General features: G+C 34.5%; 1 protein-coding gene across 10 annotated transcripts in view; it reads left to right on the top strand.

Annotated features, from left to right (window-relative positions):
* The window catches only part of BAZ2B (bromodomain adjacent to zinc finger domain 2B), a 381,771-nt gene that overhangs the window by 208,797 nt on the left and 153,380 nt on the right, over positions 1-19,594 (top strand). Inside the window, exon 1 of one of the 10 annotated variants that reach the window (XM_082841893.1) lies at positions 173-898. The exons of the other annotated variants lie outside the window; for them this stretch is intronic. The gene's annotated coding sequence lies outside the window, so the exon portion shown is untranslated. Of the gene's footprint in view, positions 1-172; positions 899-19,594 lie in introns of those variants that run through there. 10 annotated transcript variants of the gene reach the window in all.

Here is a 19,594-nt window from a genome sequence, read left to right as displayed (position 1 = left end):
TAAATGATGCAGGGAGTAGCTTCAAGTTATGTAAACTTTTTGATTCATATAATTGAGATTTTTTCCCAAAGACTGCCACATGAATTATAGTTTTATTTTGCAAGAGCTTGTCTTTATTTATAACTCAGAAACTTCTTTTATCTATTTTCTTGAAGGAATTGAAATTCAAAGACATTTCCCTACAGTTAGCAGGTTTTTGAACAGTTAATCTTAGTTTCTTTTCAAACCTTGTTAGCTAGTGTTGCCTTGTTTTTAAATTTACCTGCCGAGAAGTAATTTTTAAAACCTACTTAAACAGATTCGTTTCTCAAGCATTCCTTATTATAAACTGTGTGCCTTCACATGTCAGGAATAAACCCTCCTTAAAAAAGGAAGAAAGATAGAACTCTTTATTGTCTGTTTTGACGTTAATAAAATTAAGAAAAGAAAGATTGAGACATCAACCTCACCTGGCTTAGTTTTGTCACGTGAGCATTCACGGTTACTGGTGATCTAAGTGCTCCACCTGCCTTTCAGTTTGTTTACCAGGAAATCAAGATGTGTAAACTGCAGGAAGTACTATTTGACCCTCTCCGACAGTATCTCATTACAATAATTGCTAATCTCTGAATAAGACAGCCATGTTTTGTGAGTAACTGAGAGAGGGAGGTTGTGTTAGGTAGATTTTAGGTGTTTCAACAAATAAAGCATTGTAAATGCTTACTTGGATTATGTTTTCATGATAGCTTCTGATAAAACACATATGGTGACCTTTGGGGTCAGCAAAGCTAGGACACAATAGTAGGTATTCTTTCATGCCTTTTAACTGAAAAATATCACGGCTTGTTGTTTTGGAGTGCTGTCACTGCTCTGAATCGAAAGGATAATGGCTACTTCCTGATTAAACCCACTCTCCACAGTAAGCTGTTAATATTATACTGTATGTCTTTTTCTCCTGTAAATGCAGTAGTATTTTGTGTTTTCTTTACTTTTTATCATTGTCTTTTCTTAGATATATCTGTTGTAAGTAATTCCTGAAGTTGAAGTTTACAATTAGAGTAGAAACTACTGTTTTAAGTTTGGAGGATTTTTTTTTTTTAATGGAAAAGTATTTTTGTTTGGTATTAAATCCAACTTACTGTAGATTTTGGTTAGAGAAATTAGCTTTTAAAAAAGACATTGAAATGATAAATTATATTAAGCTGTCACTTTCTTGGCACTCTAAGCAAAATTTTAAAAATAACTTATGTAGTAAATCAGATTAATTTTTTCAGGGAATATTTGGGTAAACTAATTTTATTTTTATTTAATACATTTCAGAAGTCTATTTAAATATATTGTCAGGATTATTGATAATTGTTTTAATTATTAAATTAAATTATTATTCTTAAATTAATTATGAGATCCCTGTGATGTAAAAACAATATTAAGTACTCAGAATATAAGAAGGGGAATAATGAGCTTCTTAGTTTTAATCCTAAAGCTGGCAGTCACTCCATCTGTGGTCTTGGGACAATCATTTAAACTGCTTACCTTGGTTTTCTTGCCTACTGTTCATATGTGTGCTAAGTAAAATGAATGTTGTTTTTCTTTATGGTAGTACAAAGTGTAAAGAAAATGATTATTCATAAGTATTTTATAAAATGGACCCTGAACATAGAATAGGAAAACATTTAGGAGTCACAGTAGACAAGGAAATAATAGAAAAATTATTTCTATTGTAAAATAGTGGAAAGTAAAGTTTAAAATAAACACCATATAACTGCCCTTTTAATTTCAACAAAATTGTTAGTTTTGCTAAATCCCTAATGTAACATTACCAGAGGATTCTACATATTGTTGGGTACATGACTAAAATGAGAAGTGGAAAGCTTGGAGGTGATTTAGTAAAGAGTCACAAATATACTTAAATTATTTAACTTTTTCTCAAAAGTCTTATTCCTGGAAATGAGATTATTTAGAGTAGAGGAAAGAAGATGTGTATATATTATAGGCCTATAAGTATAGTTCACCTAAAAAGTAAGATGTTTAATTTTTAAACTCTAGAACTAGGCATCCTGGTTATATTTTAAAATACTATGAAATTATTAAACACTGAAGGCAGCTACTGAAGATGGTCATAGAACCTAACATTCAGAAATATTTTAAAAATATTCTGGGATAATGTAAATACTTTTGCTGAGACAGTTAAGGTAACTTCTTTTGCAAAATGATTATCAAAGATATTTTAGGTAACTCGGTAATTTATGTTATTGGTCATTCTAAGGAGATTCCAAAGATTGTATTTAATGAATATTCCAACTTGGTCAAGTTATTGAAGTAGGACTTATAGTAGTGCCTCTGTTTAATTTGTTATTTATTTATTTATTTATTTTTGCTGCATTGGGCCTTTGTTGCTGTGCGTGGGCTTTCTCTGGTTGCGGTGAGTGGGGGGTACTCTTTGTTGCGGTGCGGTGGCTTCTCGTTGTGGAGCACGGGCTCTAGGCGTGCGGGCTTCAGTGGTTGTGGCATGCGGGCTCAGTAGTTATGGCTTGTGAGCTCTAGAGCACACGGGCTTAGTTGCTCTGCGGCATGTGGGATCTTCCTGGTCCAGGGCTCGAACCCATCTCCCTTCACTGGCAGGCGGATTCTTAACCATTGTGCCGCCAGGGAAGTCCTGTTTAATTTGTAATAGCAAATAATAGATGTCACTTATTGAATACTTAATATGTGCAAACTACTGCACTAATTTTATTGTAGGAGAGGCAAACTTTTAACTTTACCCTCTTAGAGTTCTATTTGGCAGGGCCTGAGAATTAAATTGACGTAAGATAGATCAACAGGAGAAAAGCATACACCTTTATTTAATACATAGTTTTGTGTGAAACAGAGTCTGCAAAAGGAATGAAGACCAAAGAAATGGTGAAATCTACTTTTTTTATGTTACGTTGACCAAAGAGAGGCAATTGTGGAAAAGTGACTAAGCTATTTGGAGAGACTAAAGGAAGATAAGAATTATTTTAACAAGGTCTGTTTGTTGAGAATTCTCTCAGTCTCAACTTTTCATCTTTGATGATAAGAATGTTACTTTCCTTCTGGTATAGGGAGGACATCTTTCATATAGTAATTTCATTTCCTGCTTTTAAGAGAAAGGAGGAAAGTCAGTGTTTTTCTTGTATTTGCTGTTTTTCAAGTGCCTTTAACTCAAAACAGTCAATATGCCAGAGCAGCGTATTTTGAAGAAGGATGTTCTGAATTCCTTCAATATCATCTTATTTTACATTCATGATAATCACATGAGGTATAGGTAGTATCATTACCCCCATTTCTGCTGATAAGGAAATAGCTGTAGAGAATTTAAATGATTTCGTCAATGTCCTTTAGTCAGTAAGTGCCAGAGCCAGACCAAAATCTCTAACAAAATCTAGAAGGAACTCAGTCTTCAGTGTCATGCCTTTAAGCATTGTGTTTATATTTTGGAGATAATAAAGGCGCTAAAGACCTTGATTTAGATGGGGTTTTTTTTCAGCAGTTTATCAAATATTAGAATCCTTACTAAGTGTCAGACACTATAAGTACATTCTGCGATAGTAATGGAAAGCAAAATTAAGTCCCTCGTTTCACGAAACTTACAGTTTAGTGGAAGAGGCAAAAATATAACAGCCTATTAGAGTACCATGTGATAACTGATATAATAGGGGTAAGTGCAAGATACTAAAGGTGACACAAAGAAGTTCTAATGTCTTCTTTTATTTATATATTTAATTTATATTTGGGGTGCTGTTCTAGGGATATATAAGTAAATAAAATTTTCAAACGTCTCTGCTCTTGTGGAACGTATATTAGGGCGGAGTCAACAGTAAGCATAATAAATAAGTATATAGCATGTTAGAAGGTGACAGGTGTTATGGAGGAAAGAAAAAGTAGAGGAGGGTAAGAAGGCTGTGGTGGTGATGAGTTGGGTGGTGTTTGAGCAACGATCAAGGAAGTTAACTATGCAGATATCTTTGGGAAGAGCCTTCCAGGTAGAGGACTCAAGGCAAAAGCATACCCGGTGTGTTCAGAGTAATGATTGGAGTAGAGTGAGGGAGAAGGGAGAGTAGGAGGTTTTGACAGAGGTAATTGGGGCTCTACAGAGCACTGTAGGGACTTTAAGGAGCCATTGCGGGCTTTCGGTAAATCTGGCTTATATTTGTAAAGGTTCACTCCACTTGCTATGTTGAGAATAGACGGTAGGGAGGCATTGACCACCAGTTAGAAGTCTCTTAGAGTAATCTGACTGAAAAGTAGTGGCTTAGGTAAGGCTGGTAGTGGTTAAATTCTGGATGTTTTTAAGGTACAACCAAAATGTTTTCTGATGGATTGGATGTGCAATATGAGAAAAAGAGAAGGCCAGATGACTCCAAGGTTTTCTGCTGAGCAACTAGAAGGATGGCGTTGCCATCAACTGTGAGATGGGGACGGTTTTCATAGGGAGCAGGTTTGGGATAGGGATGGACAATCAGGAGTTTGGTTTTGGATGTGGTAGATTTTTAAGTGTTTAATAGATATGCAAGTGGAGATTGTGGGAAGATTTTCCAGAGGAGATACCATCTAAATTGAGGCTGAAGAGTGAATTGGTGGTGATTTATGATGAACTTTGAGAACATTCTTTATACACTTAAATGAATTGGCTTTTTCTATTTTTACATATTTACAAACTAGAGTAACGTCTAAACATCTAAAAAGTAATAACATTTAGAAGTAAAAAAATTGTTTATCCCAACAAATTATTCTAAGTAGTTAAGTTTTCGGAGTATTTCAGTAGCTACTGTATTCATGAGTTGTGCTGGGTGCTTTTACGTATATTGATTCTCACCGTAATGCTGTAAGGTAAGTTTTATTTCCATTTTACATTTGGAGAAACTGAGTCTGAAGATTACAGTTGCCTAAGGTCATTGATATATTAGGTGATGGGTCTGGATTCAAATCTAGGTATTTAGATTGTATTGTCCATGCTCCTTATTTTAAAAATGTATATTTTTAACCTTGCAAAGTTTTAAACATTTGTTTAAGGTCTCAAGGAGTTGTCTTTTTGAGCATTAGTTATTCTGTATTGTAGCATAATGATACCCTTGAGACATAAGATTTGTAGACTCTTGGTCATGGAGTCAAGCCATTTGTTGGTCTTTTTTAAGTTCCTACACAGCTTTCAGTACAGTTTCCTATTACAGATACTCTCTCCATTCCTGGCCCTCGTTCCCATGTGTAGTGCTTAATATGTGCTTAGAAATTTACAGCTGCTATCATCGTCATCTTTATCCCTCTTTCTAATATGCTGGGACCTTGGGAATCTCAACCCAAGCTTGTTGGATCATGTGTAAATTGTAAAGCCTCAGAGATTAAGGGTATGAGGACTTCCCAATTAATGAAGAATGAGTTTTAACTCATTTATTTTGTCTGATGGAAACCATTTTTTGTTTCCTTCTCTTTATTGACTGTTTTCTGGGGAACTGAATTTGATAAATAGCTGTATTTCTGGCTGGAAAAGCAATATTCTCTGAGACGCCAGTGGGTATTTTCACTGCAAAAGTGAACATAAGTCATTCTACTTTGGTAGGGAATAGAAATATAGCTGTTCATTGAAATAGATTTACTTTTGAGGTAATGATGCCATATTTTAAAAACTCAAACCTTTTGCCTTTAGATCAAAATACGTTATTTCTTAAATTTCATGTGAGCTAATACTCTTTTGCGGTACGCGGTCCTTTCACTATTGTGGCCTCTCCCGTTGCGGAGCATAGGCTCTGGACGCGCAGGCTCAGCAGCCATGGCTCACGGGCCTAGCCGCTCCGCGGCATGTGGGATCCTCGCGGACTGGGGCACGAACCCGTGTCCCTTACATCGGCAGGCGGACTCTCAACCACTGCGCCACCAGGGAAGCCCTGAGCTAATAGTCTTTACATTTATGATATGTTTTCAAAGACATACTTAAGAGCAAATCATTCAGACATTCTGCAGGAAAGAAATATTTTAACAAACACATATTATGCATTTCTCTAAGTACCAATTAAAAAAAGAAAACCCTGTTGTGGATTAAAATAGCCTGTAAGCCTCAAAGGTCATTTTAAGCATATACTAATTTTCTATATAGGTAGAAAATTTACCTAGCCTTTGTATCTCTGTTCTATAAGTATATAACTTTATCGCAAGTGTGCTATATCTATTTCTCAAGTTTTTATGGTATTTTCCAGAGGAATATCATGTATATATATATATATATATATATATATATATATATATATTCATTCTTCTTATTCTTTTCTCTAAAGTCTTCCTTGTCTCTCATCATTATACCCCAAATTCTTATGTATAATTTATTTTAAGATCACTATAATCACTAAATAAGATTTTTAAGTAAACAAAACTTTTGGTTGGCCCCCAAACACCTTTTTTATTATAATTAAATTGTGTAATTTCATATTTTATTTAATCCTGTTCAGGATTAAATGTATATATCCTGTACATTTCTACTTAGACAAAAAATATTTGTATATATGTTAAATGTGTATTCCTCACTTTTTTTTTTTTTTTTTTTTTTTTTTGCGGTACGCGGAACTCTCACTGTTGTGGCCTCTCCCGTTGTGGAGCACAGGCTCCGGACGCGCAGGCTCAGCAGCCATGGCTCACGGGCCCAGCCGCTCTGCGGCATGTGGGATCTTCCCGGACCGGGGCACGAACCCGTGTCCCCTGCATCGGCAGGCGGACTGTCAACCACGGTGCCACCACGGAAGCCCTCAACTTTTTTATTTTTTGTTTGGATCGTATCTTATCTTTAATTCATTTGGGGAAAAAGAAAAGTGATTGGTCAATTTTCTGTTAAAAGTATCCTACTACCTATTTTTAATAGTTATAAAACTAAGTCTATTACATCCTTGATTCATTGGAGTGCCCAGGGAATGAGTATTCTGATTATTTTTTCCCAGAAATAACAGTTGTTATTGAAATTCTTACTTAATGGATAAGTGCAAGTGTAAAATTGAAATATTTTTTGATAATTTGAAGATGATAGAGGGCTGTTGGATTCTGATTTGACAATTTCAGCTACTACTAATCTCGTTTGGTAAAAAAAAAAGTACAAACAAATATTAAATATGAGTCTTGATTTGATAATTTGAGCAACTAATCTTGTTTTGTAAACAAAGCATAATCAAATATTAAATGTGTAATAGTAATTTAAAAACACCAGAGATTTCAAAAGGAGGATGAAATTTAGTGCTAAATGAGTGATATAAATAAGTAAAATACTATGAGTTGATAATAAGAGAAGGTCATAGAATGATCAGGGAAGGCTTCTTTAAGGAAAAGGGACCTGAGCTTCAAACATTGAAGAGGGACTTCAAACATTACTTGTTATAACATTTTTATTGAGATATAATTTATGCACCATACAGTTCACCCGTGTAAAGTGTACAATCCAATGGCTTTTGGTAAATTACATTATTACATTTTTGAAGTGGTAGTAAAAGTATATAACATAAAATTTGCCATTTTAATACTTTTTATGTTTACAATTCATTGTCATTAATTACATTCAAAATGTTGTGCAAACATCACCACTGTCTATTTACAAAAATTTTCATCATTCTAAATAGAAACTCTATAACTGTTAAGCACTAACTCCATTTCTCCCTACCCCTGCCCCTGGTAAACTTGAATCTACTTTCTGTCCTGTTGATTTGCTTATTCTAGATATTTCCTATAAGTGAAATCATATAATATTTGTCCTTTTGTGTCAGGTTTATTTCACTCACTGTAATGTTTTCAAGGTTCATCCACGTTATAGCATGTATCCCAACTCCATTGCTCTTTAGGACTCAGTGATATCCCATTATACATATAAATAAATATTATATATATAATACAAACATATAAATGTATATATATATATATCATTTTATTTGTCCATTCATCTATTGATGGACATTTGGATGTACAAATATTTGTTCAAGTCTCTTTGAATTTTTTTTGGTATGTATGTACCTTGGAGAAGAATTGCTAGGTCATGTGGTAATTTTATGTTTAGCTTTTTGAGGAACTGTCAAACTGTTTTCCATAGCAAGTGTCTTATCAAGCATTAATTTTTATTTTATTATACTATAGATATACAGTATGTAAAAAATTAAGCTGAATGAATACTGGCTTCGGTAAATACCATATATTTTTTTAAAAAGGATCAAGGAAAGAAAAGAAACAGAAAGCCATGTGTTACACATGAGAAAATGTGTATGTATAAAGAGCTACCTCTTAAAGTGAATTTTAATAAAATAATTAAACCTTCGGGTTGTATGTTATCTCAATATTGCTCTAGTAGTTTATAAAACATGGTCACCAAATTTCTATTTCTCAGTCCCTAGGCATCTATTATAAATAGATAGGTACAGATATTTCTGTAAGTAGTTAGTGCAATTTAGTTTATTTCTGCCCAATTTTAAGGTACTTCTATTTTAGTTTTTTAGTTGCCTTTTTTGCACTGTAAAGTAAAATCTCCCTTAATTATATCTAACTGGAAAATATTCCAATATATTCTATTTAGTTATTTTATATTTATTTACTTCATATAGGCTAACATTTTATATAAGTCTGAGACAAAAGACTAGAGGTATTTCAGTTGACATTTAAAAAATGACTCTCTCAAAGTATAAATTCTGGAATTCAGTGTGAGTTAGGAAAACAGTGTTTACCTATCTTTTCATATATCAGTGAGGGACCACTAAGCCAAAAGAAGCTTATTTCATGGGCTTGATAAGATCATGTGACTCAGGAAATGGGAAGCAATATTGGGGTAGGGAAACTTTTTGACCTAATTACAGATTTCCCTAGGAGAGATATGTAATATCACAAGCACACATAGAGTAATGAATCACGCTTGTGAACTCAGTATGGAAATAGTAACAGCAGATGTAATGAGTCTTCCTGGTAAGAATATTGGTTAGGATATCAGAGAGGTATTTCTCATCAAAGATGTACATGTGAATATTTGATGCATAGGGAGTTTGAAATAGCCAGCAATTTTGAGAAAATTGACACAAGATAGCTCATGGAATAATTTTTGTTTTCTTTGTTCAAACCTCTGAGACAAATTCCTTAATATTGATTTGAGCTTAGTGAGTCTTTCCACACCTAAGTAGGAACAGAGATCGAGGTTATGGGGTGTCTAAATCATCAACAAAGTTTAGACTTAGGGAAAAACTTTGGGGAAATAATTTTCCACTTGGTTAAAACCAAAAAGACAATAGTCTATTAAGTACAGAATTGTGGTAGACTTTTAAATACTTTGAATAACCTACTGAAAATTAAATAATTAGATAAAATATTTAAAAAAAATTTTATTGTGGCATTGTTGAGCTAAGGAAGTAAAGAATTTAAAGGGATAAAAAACTAAGTGAAATAGAAAATTTGAGGAGAGGGATTAGAAGACAATATTCTTAAAATGTCCATAGTACATAAAGAGACCTACAGACTGAAAGCAATTCCTATTAAAATCCCAATGGCATTTTTCACAGAAATAGAAAAAAAACAATTCTAAAATTCATATGGAACCATGAAAGATCACAAATAGCCAAATCAGTCTTTAGAAAGAAGAACAAAGTTGGAGGCATCAATTTCCTCATATAAAAATATATTACAAAGCTACAGTGGTCAAAACAGTATATTACTGACATAAAGACAAACATATAGACTAAAGGAACAGAATAGAGGGTCCAGAAATAAATCCATGCAGATACAGTCAATTAATCTTCAAAAAGGGTGCCAAGAATATGTGATAAGGAAAGCCTAGTTTTTCCAACAAAAGGTGTTGGGAAAACTGCATATTCACATACAAAAGAATGAAATTGGACCCTTATCTTACACCATACACAAAAATCAACTCAAAATGGATTAAAGACTTCAATGTAAGATCTGAAGCTGTAAAATTCCTAGAAGAAAACTGAGGGGAAAAGCTTCATGACATTGATCGTGGCAAAGGTATCACGGATATGACACCCAAAGCATTGGCAACAAAAACAAAAATTAATGAGGGAGACTGCATCAAACTAAAAATCTTCTGCATAGCAAAGGAAACAATTGTCAGAGAGAAAAGGGAACCTATGGAATGGGAAAAAATATTTGCAAACTACATATCTGATAAAGTGTTAATCTCCAAAACATATGAGAACTCTTACAGTTCAATAGTAAAAAAACTAATAGTCTGATTTTAAAAATGGGCTAACAACTTGAGCAGACATTACTCCAAAAAAGACATACAAATGGCCAACAGGTGTGAAAAAATGCTCAATGTCACTAATTATCAGAGAAATGCAGATCAAATCCACAATGAAATATTACCTCATACCTTTCAGGGTGGCTATTATCAAAAAAACAAAAAACAGTGAGTATTGGCTAGGATGTGGAGAAATTGGAACCCCGCACATTGTGGGAATGTAGAATGGTGCAGTCACTTTGGAAAATAGTATAGAGGTTCCTCAAGAAATTAAAAATAGAATTGGGCTTCCCTGGTGGCGCAGTGGTTGAGGGTCCGCCTGCCGATGCAGGGGACACGAGTTCGTGCCCTGGTCCGGGAAGATCCCACATGCCGTGGAGCAGCTGGGCCCGTGAGCCATGGCCTCTGAGCCTGTGCTTCGCAACGGGAGAGGCCACAGCAGTTAGAGGCCCGCGTACTGCAAAAAAAAAAAAGAAAAAAGAAAGAAAAATAGAAATAGCATATAATCCAGCAAACTCACTTCTGGGTATTTATCCAAAAGAATTCAACTCACAATCTTAAAGACATATTACTGCACCTATATTCATTACAGCACTGTTCACAGTGGCCAAGTTGTAGAAACCACCTAACTGTCCATCAGCAGATGAATAGATAAAGAAAATGTAGTTATATGAATACAGTGAAATAACTATTTCTCCTTAAAAAAAGAAGGAAAATCTGCAATATGCAACAACATGGATGAACCTTGAGGACATTATGCTTAGTAGAATAAGCCAGTCACAGGAAGACAAATACTGCATGATTCCACTTACATAAAATATCTAAAATAGTCAAATTTATTAGAATCAAAGCGTGGGATGGTGGTTGCCAGGGACTGGGGGGAAGGAGAAATGGAGGGTTACTAGACAGTGGGCACAAAGTTTCAGTTAAGAAGGTAAATAAGCTCTAGAGATCTGTTGTGCAGCATTGTATGTACAGTCAACAGTAGTGTATTGTACCCTTACAAATTTGTTAAGAGGGTAGATTTCATATTGAGTGTTCTTGCGACAGTAAGAAAAATTTTAAAAAAAAAGAAATTAAAAGAGGGTAAAAAAAGACCACTGAAGTCAGCTTTCTTTTCAAGATACTTGCTGCACCCTGGTGATAGGAGTATTTATTAGGTTGTGTAATATTCCATAGTAGAAATCAAATTATCATGCTATTAATTCTTTTTTTAAAAAATATTTATTTATTTACTTGGGTGCATTGGGTCTTAGTTGCGGCATGCGGGATCTTTTAGTTGCGGCATTCAGGATCTAGTTCCTTGACCAGAGATCGAACCGAGGCCCCCTGCATTGGGAGCGTGGAGTCTTAGCCACTGGACCACCAGGGAAATCCCATCTTGCTATTACTTCTATTTCAGAATATCTCTACTTCCAGTTAGAAGCAATATGGTCCCTTTTGAACCTCACTTTTTCAAACTTTTAAGTTCCTTCTTTTTAAAAGTATCTGTACCTTTAGTATAACTAACTGTTATCTACTTTGCCCCTTCTCATTTTTGTTATTTTAATTATTCTTTTATCATTCAATTTTAAAAGATTACTGGTCATGTGGTCAGAAGCATCAAATGAATCCTAGATCTAATTTTATTTCCAGTATCTTAGTGCACTGATTGAAAAACACATCTAATTTTCCAAAATCAAATTAATCCCTGATGAACATGTAGACACACACTCAAATAGACTTAATGCCTTAGAACTTTCTGGAACTAGTTTATGTGAAATTCAAATGAAATTTTTTTAGAGATACCACTGCTTTTTTTCTAGGAAGAATACCTTTCCAAGTCTTAGTTTTCACCTAATAGTTGGAATTAATTTTCTTTCTAGATATAATTTCTTTATTGCCATTTCTTGAGAGGTTATATTCTAGAGTCTAGTGCTTCTACACTTTTTACATACAAAAAACAAAAGGAAAAACTGTCCAAATAGACTCGGAGGTTGATATTCCAATTTGAAGAATCCTCCCCTTTACTGATCCAAGTAATGTTTCCTTTCACTTTGAAAGCTTTTCAAGGTCCTCTAAGGAAATATGGTTAGAGTTAGTGTCTCTGTTTGTCTCTGACATATTCTCTGAGTCTTCCACACCTATCAGTTTTTCCAGGATGCTACCCCAGACCTTGTCACCGGTAACCCTATCAGACTGGATGGAGTGGTGTTCAAGGTATGTTTGTGGCCCTTGCCTACTATGCAAACACTGGCCTTTTCCAGTGTAACACCAAATGTGGATGAGTCAACAGCTGGGGAGTTTCTTTGCTTGCTGTTCCTCTTCCCAGATCCCCCTTTTTATCTTCCTTCTTCCAAGATTGGCCAGAATTCCTATTATCTCGTTACTCTATTGTAGTGATTTGAATTCTGAATTTTATTACTGAGTCAGCCTAATAAACTTTTTCTAGAGTTCTTAGCAAATTTCTCAAGGTTTTGGGCTTCTCTTCAGTATATCAGGCTACATTTTAGAAGAAAACCTCAATTTTTTGTCCTCAGGAACATTGAGGTCTCCTTGCTGCCATCCAGCTTTTCTTTGATGGCCATCTAGCATCTGTCAGAAGGCTCTCTTTTCTTATAATTCCAAACTTAATTGGGGACCCCAGGAATCTATAATTTTTCATTACCATAGTTTAGATACTTTTTTAGGAATACCACGACTTCTCTGTTGGCTTATCCTGTAAAGTGTCATACTTGATATTGAACAAAGGGTTTGTTTGTGAGTGATGGATTACTTATCAGTCCTACTAATAGTGCCAATTTTTGGACTCTTTAACCTCTTTGGATATTTTATATTGTTAAGATTCTTTTACTTACCTCCTTCTTTCCCTTTGCTTTTTCTTACCCTCCTCACATCCTGGGACACAACTTACGGAGGGTGGAAACGGACTTAGTACTCTCAGTTATTCATCTCTAACTCCAAAAGGAAAGTTTTTAGGATCTCAAAAATTGGGAAGTGGAGAACAGGACATTGGTGGTAATGATGTTTCCCTTGCTGGCCCTGTATTGTAATAAATATATAGTTTGTAAAAGGCAGGTCCTGTTCTCTAAACTGTAGCCTAAATTATTAATAGTATCCTTTCTGAAGGTTGGGGTGTTTCCTGAAACAGGCCTATCTGGTTCTTCATGGAATTACTGCCTAAGTACTGGGAGATATTCCTCCACCTAATAAACAGCTTATAGAAGTCTATATCTATCTTCCCTCTCTGGAAGCTTTTCTAAAATCTTTATTGCCTAAGAAGATTGGTTTATTCTAATCTGTTTATTTCATTAATCATTCTGTAGACATGATATTGAAACTGAACTTTATGGATATTCAATTATCTTAGTATAATATGCCAAATTGTAATTCAAATCTCTTGAATATCTGGGACAATAGGTTCCGTTGCTAGGTCCAGTTACCCTCCCATCTTCCTGGCTCCCTCTGTGTGGGTGAGGTGGAGCCTGAGGAAGTGATAGACCATGGTAAGGGCTACCTGGTAAGGGATATGTGGGTAACTGTAGAGCCTTACCCAGATAGTCACTTGTCCTTGTAGAAACTTTTTTGGAGGAGTGGTGGTCCCGTTTCCCTACTTCCTTTCAGTATGCCTAGTGTATATGTAAAACTCAGTTTAAATAATCTACTGATAGGACATAGCAGCCAGTGCCTATGAGAGTTCTTTGAGAAGAAGTGGAAGGGGAGATCCTTGGTTTGGATTTCTCTGTCCTTACTATGACAGGAAGATGGCTGGAAGTTCTCATACCTGCCCTTGTTACCAATCACCCGGAATGCTCACCTGGATACAGGGTAGACAGTCTGTAATATTCATTTAGCTTATGCATATATACCTATTTAGAACCTTTGTGTAACAGTAAAGCCAGTTATAGAAGCTCCCTTTACATGTATTTGCTGTTATGAATTATTTGCTGTATACAATTATTTACTGTATGAATTATTCTGTTTTTATTTTCCCACTTGGCTTTTGGACTTTAAAATGGTGATTATTTCTGTTTTTTTCCCATTTTCTCATTGTGCTCTTCTTTTCCAGGCTGTCTGTATATTTTTCCTACTCTTCTTGTACTCATCTTAATCCCTCTCACCACCTCATTTTAGCAGATCTTTTTCTTTTTTTCTTTCCATTTTAGTCAGACTTATAGCATCCTTAATATTAGTAATATTATATACCAGGCCAACAGTGCAGTCAACACTAGTTGATTGTTATTTTCATTTGAACCCCCAGATTGATATTATCTAGTAATGTTGAATTGAAGCTTTGTAAAGCACTGTGGCAACGATTCTCAACCCTCCTTGCCCATTAAAATCTCCTAGAGGGCTTTCTAAAATTATTAATGCATAGCATAGCCCCCATCCCCAGAGATTCTGATATAATTGGTCTGGAATTGGGCTCTGCATGTATATAAATATTTTTAAGATCCCCCAGGTGATTCTAATGTATAGCCAGGATTGAGAATCATTGCATTAAAGAAAGTCTAGCGTAAAACTTTTTGTAGTAAAAAATTCATTTAATAGTAAATATTTGAAAACCTAGTAGTTGAAGGCACTATGCCCAATTCTCTTCTACTGTGAAATAAATCATACACTCCTTTGTTTCACTAGATTCTAAATTAAAATTTTTTTAATTGGTCAAATTTTCTCTGAGTAGATGAGTCCCTTCATTTGTAGTAGCTTATTTTATCTGTGGATATTTTGTAAATCATTTTCATAATGTTACTCCTCCTGTTCATCAAGATTTAAAATAAATTGATAGTGTTTATATAATAAACATGTAGCTTTGTAAATCAAGTTCTGTTTACTAAGGCAGATTTTGAAACATTTTTGCTGTCTGTGTCTTTGTTTAAAATATAACCTTTATATAAGATTGAAGAGTAGACCCAAACAAATTTATGTGAAACTTTGTTAGAGGAATATTCTAGACCTGTACTTTTATGTATTTGTATATAGTATTTTATATTTATATGAAAAAGTATCTTATTGTGTACGCTGGGTGGAATCTCGTTTATCTATCCTCTATGGGACTCCGATACACGTCTTAAGAGAGAGATGTTCAGTGAGATTCATAAAACAAATGTGACTCTACTGACCCCAGGGTGTTGCTACGTTTTAAGTAAAGTAAAATTAGCTAACAAAAATGAACTCGTAGGCCCTAACTCCTTACTTTAGTGAATTTGAGAAGTTTGGTATAACTATGGAAAAGAGTTTAATAGCACAAATAGGTCACATGAATGGCAAGTTACTTTTTTTTTTTTTTTTTTTTGGTTTCAACAGTTTATTAAAATTCGGAAATGGGGACTAGGTGCCAACAGAAGACACTCTGTACTGTGTGCTTTACAAGTCAGGTTTCTTGAATGATAGATAGGGTAAATTACTAATCAAGAGTGATGCTTTTCCTTTAATTATCACATTTATAGTATATTTATAATATACTTAGACAAAGTTAAAACAAAGTGTAGACATTTATTGTATTCAATTTACTTGACCAGTTTGTGGAAGCTTTTTGAAGAGATTTTCTGATTTACTTTTTTAGGTGAATGAATTTTTAGAATTAAAGAGGTCTTCAGCTATTTATTCAACAAATATTCTTTGAACACATTCTATGTGCCAGGACTCTTCTAGGCTTGTGAAGATACGGTAGTGAACAAAATGGATATATTAGTCAATAGTCTTGTGGGGGAGTCAGACAAATTAGAAAAATAAATGAAATATTTTAGATGGTAATAAGTGCTAAGGAGAAATGGTGCTGGTGATGTAGTGCTGATTTTTAAATAATATGGCCAGGAAAGGCCTCATGGAGAAGGCAATGTGACAGGACATTTGAGCATTCTGAACTAAACTTTCAGGAGAAGGTTAAAAAAAAAAAAAAGGAGCATTACTGGTGTATTTTAAAAAGTAAAGTCCCAAGCATATGGGAAAACTATAGTTTAGAGATGTTAAATTGCCCAGTGTCACATGCTATTGATTAGTGTCATAGCTGCAAATGGAATTCAGGCATCCCTATTCCCTATGCTCTTTTCTTCCTTGTTATTTTACTCTTATTTGGGGATATGAGGATGAGGTGAGGTTAGTTATTAAATATGTTATTGTTAAACCTTTCTGCTATTTATTTAGAAGATCTATAATCACCTAAAAATTGATATTTTAGATAAGAAAACATAAACAATGATAAAATGTGTTGCTCCTAAGTACAAAATTACAGAAGACCAAAAAGGATAAGTTAATATTCATACTTAAAACAGAGTGGGTACTGCTTGAAAATAAGAATGAGTAAATTTTTCTACTATTATGGTAGTGGGATTAGGTTAAGTGATAAAAGACTTGGAATGCAAGATAAAGACTACTTTGTATTAACTTTAACAAGGTTATGGGAGTTGTCCAACAAAGCAGCTGGGAAACACTGGAGTTAGTATAGGGTATCAAAGTAGTTTCCAAGGGAAGCCAAGGTCTTACACAATAAATGAAACCATCAAATCAGAAAAATGAGGAAGAATGAAAAGTTGATAGTAGTGACAGCACTAGAGTAGAATCAAGTAGAAACAGGAGAGCGGGTTCAAAATTAGGATCATGATTGACAAGTATATGTCTGTCCCTCTTACAGGTCCTTAATATTTGTTGTTGACTTTGGAGTGATAGATTAAAGGAAATGTGTAGGCCTTGTTGGTCAACATTTTTCTACTTCAGAAACTGAAAATGTATAAGCAGTTTGTGTAGTTATTGACAAGTATATTTAAGAAAACTTACTTTAAAGTTATTCCGACACAAACAATTTATAAGAAGTAAGGAGAGACTTTTCTCAATCTTAAGTTTCTCATTTTTTTTAACTGACTGGCAACTGATGATAAATATTAAGTCAGAATTCCTCATCTGTAAAATTGAAGTAATAATGCCTGATCTACCTACTTCAGTGTTTGTCCTTAGTGTAATGTGAGAATATATGCACATACTTTTTTTGGTAAATTATCAAGTTCCATATAAATTTTAAAGATTATTATACATTTTCATTCAAAGCCTTTTATTGAGGTCTTACATTCTAGGTTTAAGGCTGTAAAGGTGACAAGCAGTAGTCCCTGCTTCTCAAGGATCTCACATTGTGGTAGGAAGTCAGATATCAAAACAGAAAATTGCTGTACAGTGTTGTAAGTGCTTTAATTAGGGAATATACCAGAGCAACAAGAAAGGAGTACCTAAGACTACCTCAGTGAATTAGAACGGTTCCCCAGATTAGGTAATAACATGAGATGAAACCTAGAATGTGTATAGGAGTTTAACAGGGAATAAGGGAAGGACATTTGAGGGAAGTGAACACCATGTACCAAATACATGGCCTGGATACATGGGAGACCATATTATATTTGGGGAAATGGCGAGAAGTTTAGTTACTTAGTGTATGAGAAGAGAGTGACACCAAAGATGAAGTCACAGGCCTCATTAAGGAGAGCTTTTTATGCCAAACAGAGGACCTGGGATTTTATCGTGTATTTGATGGAGAGATAATGAAAGACTTTTTTAAGTGGTAGAGTGGCAGGATCAGATTTTTATATTAAAAAGATTACTATTAAAATAAATAGGATTGCTGTGTCTGCGTGGAGGAGTGGAGAAGAGAAGCAGAGGAACCTCTTAGAAGGCTCTTGCAGTATTTCCAGTAAGAACTGACTTAGGATTATGCTAAAATGATGGTGGGAATAGAGAGAAGATATTTAGGAATCAGAGTCAGCAGAAGAGAGTGAATAATTTGTGGTTTAGTATCTCAGGCTTATTTATCTCTGTTAAATCTCTCTATTATAAAAATCTAGCTAGTCATGTGACTATTGGAATGAAGTTGTGGAACAAGTCTGGTAAGTACTTAGGAGCTTATATGTTGGATAAACCTGTTAGTTCCCAAACTGAATTAATGTAACTTTAGCAAGTTAAAAAATTATTTCTGTATCTATCTCTGTCTCTGTCTCTACCTCTGTCTCTGTCTCTATATCTATAGAGAGGGAGAGAGGAGGGAGGGAGGGAGGGAGGTAGAAGGGAGGGAGGGAGAGTGATGTAAAATTAACTAAATGGATGAGTGCCTGAGTTTGATAAGTGAAACATGAAGGGTCATACTAGGGACATTCTACATTTAGTCTTGAATATGGAGGCTAGAATTGAGAATACTGATTTTAAAATTTCAATAGAGAATACATTAAGTCAAATAGCATTTTATCAACATGAGATCCAAAGGTTCTTGTTTTTAACAGCTTTATGGACATACAATTCACATACCATACAATTCACCCATTTAAAGTATGTAATTCAGTTTTTAGTGTATTCACAGAGTTGTGCAACCATAACCATAGTCAACTAAAACATTTTCATCATTCCCAAAAAGAAACCCAATTCCCATTAGTAGTCATCTCCCATTTTTCCTCAACTGTCCCATGGCCCAAGGCAACTACTAATCTACTTTGTGTCTTTATAGATTTGCCCTTTCAGGGCATTTCATATACATGGAATTATGCAGTATGTGGTCCTTTATGATTGGCTTATTTCACTTAGTATAACATTTTCAAGGTTATTCCATGTTGAAGCATGTATCAATACTTCATTCTTTTTATTACTCAATAATATTTCATTGTATAGATATAGCACATTTTATTTATCTGTTTATCAGTTTATAGTCATTTGGATTATTTCCACATTTGTGTACAAGTTTTTGTGTGGACATATGTTTTAATTTCTCTTGGGCATATAATTAGGAAAAGGATTGCTGGGTCATCTGGTAACTCTATGTTTAGCCTTTTTTTTTTTTTTCAATTTTTTTTTCAATTTTTTTTTTTTTTTTTTTGCGGTACTCAGGCCTCTCACTGTTTTGGCCTCTCCCGTTGCGGAGCACAGGCTCCAGACGTGCAGGCTCAGCGGCCATGGCTCACGGGCCTAGCCACTCTGTGGCATGTGGGATCTTCCCGGACTGGGGCATAAACCTGTGTCCCCTGCATTGGCAGGCGGACGCTCAACTACTGCGCCACCAGGGAAGCCCATATGTTTAGCCTTTTGAGGAACCCAAATATTCTTAACTTTTGAACATTTGAAGTGGAATATTCAGATGAGCATTTAAAGTACAGACAGTTTTGTAGTTTCAATAGAAATATATGGTTCTATCATTATACTACATTTATCTTAGTAATCAGTAAGCTATTTATAAAGGATACTTAAATTTTTTTATCACTTTAATGCTTGTTTTTAGAATGATCTTATTATTGAGTTGGTACTTTGTAGAAATACTAAAAAAATGGCTTATAGTTGTATTTATTATATCACTATATTTAACAGTTATATGATGTTTTCATGTATTTAGTGCAGGTCATGTTAAGACACATTTGAGATGTATACTTAGAGCCTTGTATTATGAAA

This window comes from Leucopleurus acutus, assembly GCF_964270905.1.
Source record: "Leucopleurus acutus genome assembly, chromosome: 6".
NCBI classification, from domain to species: Eukaryota; Metazoa; Chordata; class Mammalia; order Artiodactyla; family Delphinidae; genus Leucopleurus; species Leucopleurus acutus.
The sequence above is the reverse complement of the archived record's forward strand: the minus strand, read 5'-3'. Positions and strand labels throughout refer to the sequence as shown.